Genomic DNA, 6,472 nt, shown 5'->3' on the forward strand with positions numbered 1-6,472 from the left:
GGCATCATGGACAGCACCAAAGGTACAAAAAGCTCAGCTTTCCATCCATCCCTCCCTCCATCCATCCATCCCTCCATCTATCCCATTTCTCTCTGGTCCGTGCTGAGGCAGGGAACTTCTTGCCTTATTAACCAAGCAGATGAAGGTGTGCTTGCTAATGCAGCAAATGAAATGCATTAATCAAGGGGGGGAGAAAAACACAGAGGGGAGAGCCTTCATTCATCCACTCCCTGACGTTTCTAATGGAGTTTTTGTTTGCCTGCATCTTCATTTTGTCTCTCCTCGCAGACACACAGGCAGTAATTGCAGGACCGAGCCCGACCAGGAGATTCCAGCAGAAGAAAGACAAAAATCCACCCAAAATCCTCACCACCTCCCTTCGCAGCCTCAAAACTTGGGAGGTTGCTTAGTGACGGTGTTGCCGCTCTCATATACACAATCTTGGAGAACCCAGGCTCTTAAAAGCACAAAAATGGCTATTTAAGGACGTGATAACTCATGTTCTTCAGCAGCTATCGAGCCGGTCGTTCTGGGGAGATTTTCGCCTGGAAATTAGATTTGGAGGGAACAAATAGCAGCTTCTGTACGACCTCGGCTGTGCTCACACCTTGCCTGCAAACCCACACCGGGCTGTGCACGGCATGCAAGGACCCATGTGTGCACCACAGGGGGGGGGGTTAGCCCCTTCCCTCCATCCCACCCCAGTATTCCCCGTGCCCAGCCCTGCCCCAGCTCCCCACCAACAGCCGGCAACGAAGGAAACCAGCCCAACTACTCCTCCTCCCCGTCCGCTGGCCAGCTCCATTTATTTTATTTTATTTTATTTTATTTTATTTTATTTTATATTTTTTTTATTCTGCTGTTGTTAGGATTGCTATTCTGTGATCCCATTTAAAATCATTGATTTACCACTGAGTCCTCAATAAGCAATTTGGAGCAATTGGAGCTGTTATCTTGCAATACATCACGTGGTGCCGGGAGGGGTGGGAAAGCGGGAAGGGAGGGATAGAGAGGGAAAATCAGACAGAACAATGGCTGGTGCTCCCCACAGCCCCACATTGCATGTACCAGACCCTACAGATCTGTCTTTTGCTCAGGGGTCCCGGGAGGAGGAATAGGGTCCCTGGGTCAGGCAGGGACAGGAGATGTGCAGAGCCAAAGAGGAGGGTGGCAAAGCTTTGCCATCGGCTAAGGGCTGTGGTTTTTAGTGATGAGTTTCCAGCAACTTCATCATAACCCAGAAGGGAATTCTGGTGTTTGGAGCTGGGAATGACCCCATCCCGCAAGCACAAGTCAGGGTGGTGGCATCGCCAGCTGCTGGCACCAGCTGGGCAGTCATAAGAGCACAGCGAGCTGCCCCAAATAAGGTTTGCTTGCATGGCTAAAGGATGAAGAGATCTCCTTATCACAGCCTGCAACACAAAGCCCGAATAAAGAAGGCAATACAGAGGAAAGCTGGCAAATTTGTGTGCTGCAGTGATTTGAAATGTCTGCAAGCACTTGGTGTATGGAGAGAAAATAAACCAGCTATAAAACGGATAGCTGAGATCGACAGTGAAGATGGTTTTAAAAACACACGGGCAGCAAAATGATTCAGCTGGTGCCGGGGGCCCTGGGGCAGCTAGGCTTAACGGGGGCTCATCCCCCCAATGCAGTCATGGCACGAGCCTCCAGCCAGGTAGGGAGCACCATCATGTTTGGTTGGACCTGCTTTTTCCTTGCTAAATGACAAGGAAATGGCGTTTTGTTGGTGGAATGGCACTGACTTTGTTTCTCCTGCTCCTGGAAAACCCTAACTTGTCTCCCTTACACCTCCAACAGCTCCCAAATGCTGTGAGCCCTAACACCACTGGTGGGAAGGGGAATGAAACCCCACAATTCCTCTTAAAAACCTCTCCTGTGAAAGGAGTGAGGAAGAGGAGGGCTGCCCAGCCCTGCTTTCATCCCCGCACACCATCACAGAGGGAAACAAACCCAACCTGCCCAGGCTTCTGCGGGTTACTCGCGCAAGCCAAAACCCAGCAAAGCTCCCCTAGGGAAATATCTCAGCTAAAAACAAACATGCAAATTAAAAGCTTCCCCAAGGCTCCGTTTTTCCTGGGCGGGGGTGGGGGGGGGGGGGGGGGAAGAAGGAAAAAATCGACAGCAGCGTTATTTCTTTCTGCGCCGGGGCAGACGGTTGTCCTCGTGCCAAGATCGAATCCTTGGAATTGCCCCCAAAACAGGACCATTCCCGTGCTGGGGAGCCTCAGCTGGGCTGCGGGTGGCTCCTCCATCCCCGCTGTGCCCCATACCTCAGGGTCCCACGCTCCTGTTCCCCTCCAGCCTCCGTCAGAGGCATTTTGGCATCACTGGGTGGCAGCAGGGCTGAGCTGAGGCCACCCCCTGCAGACCTCCGCGCGCTCGGCGTCTCCTTCTCTGCTGTGCCAACGACAGATTTATTTGGGTTTTTTCCTCTTCCCAGTTCTGGAGTGGTTCAGGAAAAACAAAATCACTTTCCAGAGACATCATCTGTGCTCCTGCTCCCTTTCAGTTGAAATCAAAAGGACTCGGGTTGATTTCCAGCTTTCTGAGGCGAAAAAATAAATAAATGCAATCAAAGGACGTGTCAAGGGGGAAGAAACTTCAGATCAGAAGATTGAAGAGGCTTCTTGCAAGCCAAGAAAACAGGTCAAAGGGAAATATTTTCATTTTTGAATGTGGTTTCTCTTCCCTTTGTCTCCCGGAGTGCCTTGATATTTCACCCACGAGCGATCGGGCACAGCAGGGATGGATCTGGGTGATGTGGGACAAGCACATCCAGGTGATTCAGATGGAGCAGCCCCAGCTCCCTGCACTCTGGAAATATTCACCCTTTGGGATCAGAATGTCATGAGCAGCAGTCAGGGATCGATCAGGAATAGCAAGGAGCCCTTCCCACGCTGCCGAAGGACTGTCCAGCAGCTGTGGGCAAGTTGTCTGCCTGGACGGGTTTTCTCCCACCACCACTTCTGCAAATGCATTTGCACTTTTTTTCTCCCACTATTTATTTATCCGGTGGTGTTTGCTGAGCCTAATCCAGAGAAGCAGCAGTGTTTAGCAGGTCCCTGCAGGCGGGGCAGGGAGTTAGGGAACACGCTGATTCCCAATTGTTCTGCCTTTGTTTTTAGATGGTTTTGAACCCAGGGCATGGAGTGGCAGAAGTCCTGCTGGGAGGAACTGGGACCAGCAATGTGGGGAGAAAGGCTGGGCGGGTGGAGAAGAGGCGACTTATCCCCACAGGAAGGCAGCAGCCCAAGCACAACCCTTTGTAGCCACTAGAGAATCCACAGCGGGACCCCTGAGTGGGGGGAGGACAGGTGCGGGATTGATCCAGGGTCAGCACCCAGCGCTCAGAGCTGCCGGTGAGACCGCAGCGCTCCCCCAGGACCGCGGGCACGTAAACCCATGATGGGATTACACCGACCCAGAAATGGCATTTTTTTCATCCGCTACAGATATGATTGAGAGAAGGCTTCGTGTTCACCGAGTAATCCTGGGCTCACTCGATAGCGGCCACGAGCGCGACGTGAGCAGCAATTATTCCTGGGTTTGTTTAACGGCTCGTGCAGGAGGCTCCTCTCCGTGCACACCAAGCCGTTTGCTCATCTGCTCCTTGGGTTCTGCCAGGCTAAACGTATTGCACCACCCAAAGAGAAAGCGACAGGCTCCCAGGAACAAGCAATATTATTTACGTGGCATCGATCGACGTGGAGCTTTTGCTGGCTCAGCAGTTTGAGCCCCTGGTTTTCATCAGCGGAGTGCTTAACCCTTGGGTAATTGGATTTGCCGGCGTTATTGTGATCCGTGCTGCCTCCAATTACTCTCCGGGTGGCCCCGCTGGGGCAACCGCAGCTTTGTGCGGAGACGGGGAGCCAAAATTGAGCCACGGCACCAGGTCGGGGGGAGCAAAAGGATCCTGGCACGCAGGGACGTTGACTGCCTGGCAAACAAAGCAGACAAAGCTGGAGCTGGAGCTGGGTGTAGGCTCGGGCCAAGGAAGGTTTAAGTTCTCTCTGAGGTTTAGCTGGCATTTCTGCTGTCCTAAACAGCATCTTGCAGAGGACAGAATGAGACCTTTAAACTGCATAGGGTGGGGAAATTAGCAGTGCTTAATTAATTTTTTTCCTGATTTTTCCTGCGTGGCCACAAGGCTTCGTTTTCCTTGGGCTGCCACCAGATTCATTGAGCGTCTTGGCCCCACAAGAGTACAGCCCCCAGGTGTCCCACAAAAGCGAAATATTCAGCAGGTGCCTGTGGGGAAAACCGACAGAGAAAGCCACGAGCCATCTCTTGCATCCTTCTTTTCCACCACAGTCAAGAAAACGTCTCTATCGGTCATGCCGCAGGGGCTCAACAGATGGGTAACTGGGTGACATTTGCTGCTCCACGTCATGGGAGGTCAGCCAAGACGGTTTTCATGACCTTTAAATCCATGAACTAACAAAATTGGGGCCTTCCTTGGGCTGTGCTGTCGGGAACGCCAGCAGCATCTGCTGCGTGGGCTGGGCTGAGCCTGCAGGAGCTGCCGGGGCTGGAAACCTGCAGCTGGGGGCTGAGAACAGGTCCTCCACCGACAGCACCCACCAAAGGCTCCGAGGTCAGGGTGGCCCCACCTGGCTGCCCAAAACAAAGACATCCATGCCATGCATCCAACACTTCACCTCCACAAACCCTGGTGGCATCCCCCTGAGGGGTAGCAGGGCACAATCCCACCAGTGGGGTGGGAGCCCCCTTTGGGAATTTGCTCCCCCCGCTGCTGATTCAGTGAGAGAAGGTTTTACAGGACGGGAGGTGATGGAGCCTGTTTAAAACAGTGGGTCTGCCTCTCGTAACGCCACCCTGATAGCATCTTCAAGGAAGTCACCTTTTAAAGCCATTTCCCTGATGCTGTTATCTAACGTTTAAGCTGAGAGTTTGCAAATCAGCTTGAGACCCTGGAGTTTATGAGAAGCGATGGTAAAATCCTGTAAATTGTTGGGAAATTCCTAGAAAACACAAGGAAAGGGCCTCAACCCAGGAAATGTTCCCCCATGGGCATTTATGGCTTTCACAGGGCTAAAACCTCGTGGGGGCTCCCCCAGAGCTTCCCATCAGCGCAGGGCTGCTGTTGCCTGGCTCCAAACCCAAATCCCCAATCTTCCCTGCCACAGGGGGTGTATTTTGGCAGCCCCAGGTTAGCAGCAGGGGAAAAGCTTCCCAGCACGGAGCAGCCCCAGAATACCGGGGTTTTATGGGCTTTTCTATCCTCCATCTACATTCCTTGCTGAGCCAGGCAAAAAAATAAGGAGCCAAGAGACCCCAGAAATAGCAGTGCAATTACCAAAGTAATTATCCCAGCTGCTGCGCACTGGTAATGTCAACAGCAAGGCGTGGGGGGGGCAGGTCCTGTGTTAATTAAACTTCCCCCGGATGGCGCTGATGGCAGTCAGAGGCATCTTGAGGGGGAGCACAACAGGGATGCGCTGGGGTGGGAGTAGGGTGAAGGGCCCCGACTGCTGTCACTCGTCAAGAGAAAACCCAGGGAGGGAGAAAAAGGCAGGTGAGACCATGGAGGGGATGGCTGGAGGGGACAGAGGGTGGTGGGACACCTGGGCATAGCAGGGTCTGACCTCCATGGGGAGGAAGGCCCCACCACGACCACTGCACCCAGTGGCCTCGGTGCAGGGAGACCCCAAAATTTCATCCTGCTCTCTCTGTTGCATGAAGGGCTGGGCTGCTTCAAGTGGTTTGATTGTTTTTTTTATAGGATATTGTTTAAGGGGGATATTTGGCTTATGGGAAGGTGGGGGCTGGGGGGGAAACAAGCCTCGGAGGGGTGCAGGGGTGTCAGTCCCCAGCTCTGCCCCCCCAGGTGCTGTGCTCCCCTCAGCACCGTGTTACACAGCACGTTTGTGCCTGCTTGCTGGGAGCAGAGAGTAAAACCCTATAAAAGAAAGAGGCAGAGGAGAATAAACAGAGGGCAGGTCGGGAGGGGAGCTGGAATAGAGGTTTATTTTTAATTACTATCCCCTCTTTCATTTTTCTTCACTGGGATTTGGCCACTGGAGGGCTGTTTGCTTGCTTTATTTATGAGAACTGGAGCAGCAAGCAGGGAAAGTGCTGGTTTGGGACTGGCTGTGGGTGGCTTCCCCCAGCGGGTGCCAACAACCCCCACGAGGGTGGTCCAGGGGGTGGTGGGAGCCCCACAGCTCCCCTTCCTTTTGCAGCCTATGTACACAACCCACATATTTTTGGGGGTCTTTCCTGCTTCCCCCCCCAGCCCGTGTCCCAGCTGCTCATTCTGAGCATGAAAAAAAATCCCAGGAATGGGAGTGAGGAGAAAGGGCTGGAGTGTGAACCAGGCAGAGAGAGAATCCACTGGAGCAGGACAAATCTTATAACATCTGTGCCAAATCCATGTTGTTTTCCTGGGTTTTGACCCCAGAATTTCACCCAGTGCCTACATGGCATG

Source organism: Cygnus olor, chromosome 20 (assembly GCF_009769625.2).
Source record: "Cygnus olor isolate bCygOlo1 chromosome 20, bCygOlo1.pri.v2, whole genome shotgun sequence".
NCBI lineage: Eukaryota > Metazoa > Chordata > Aves > Anseriformes > Anatidae > Cygnus > Cygnus olor.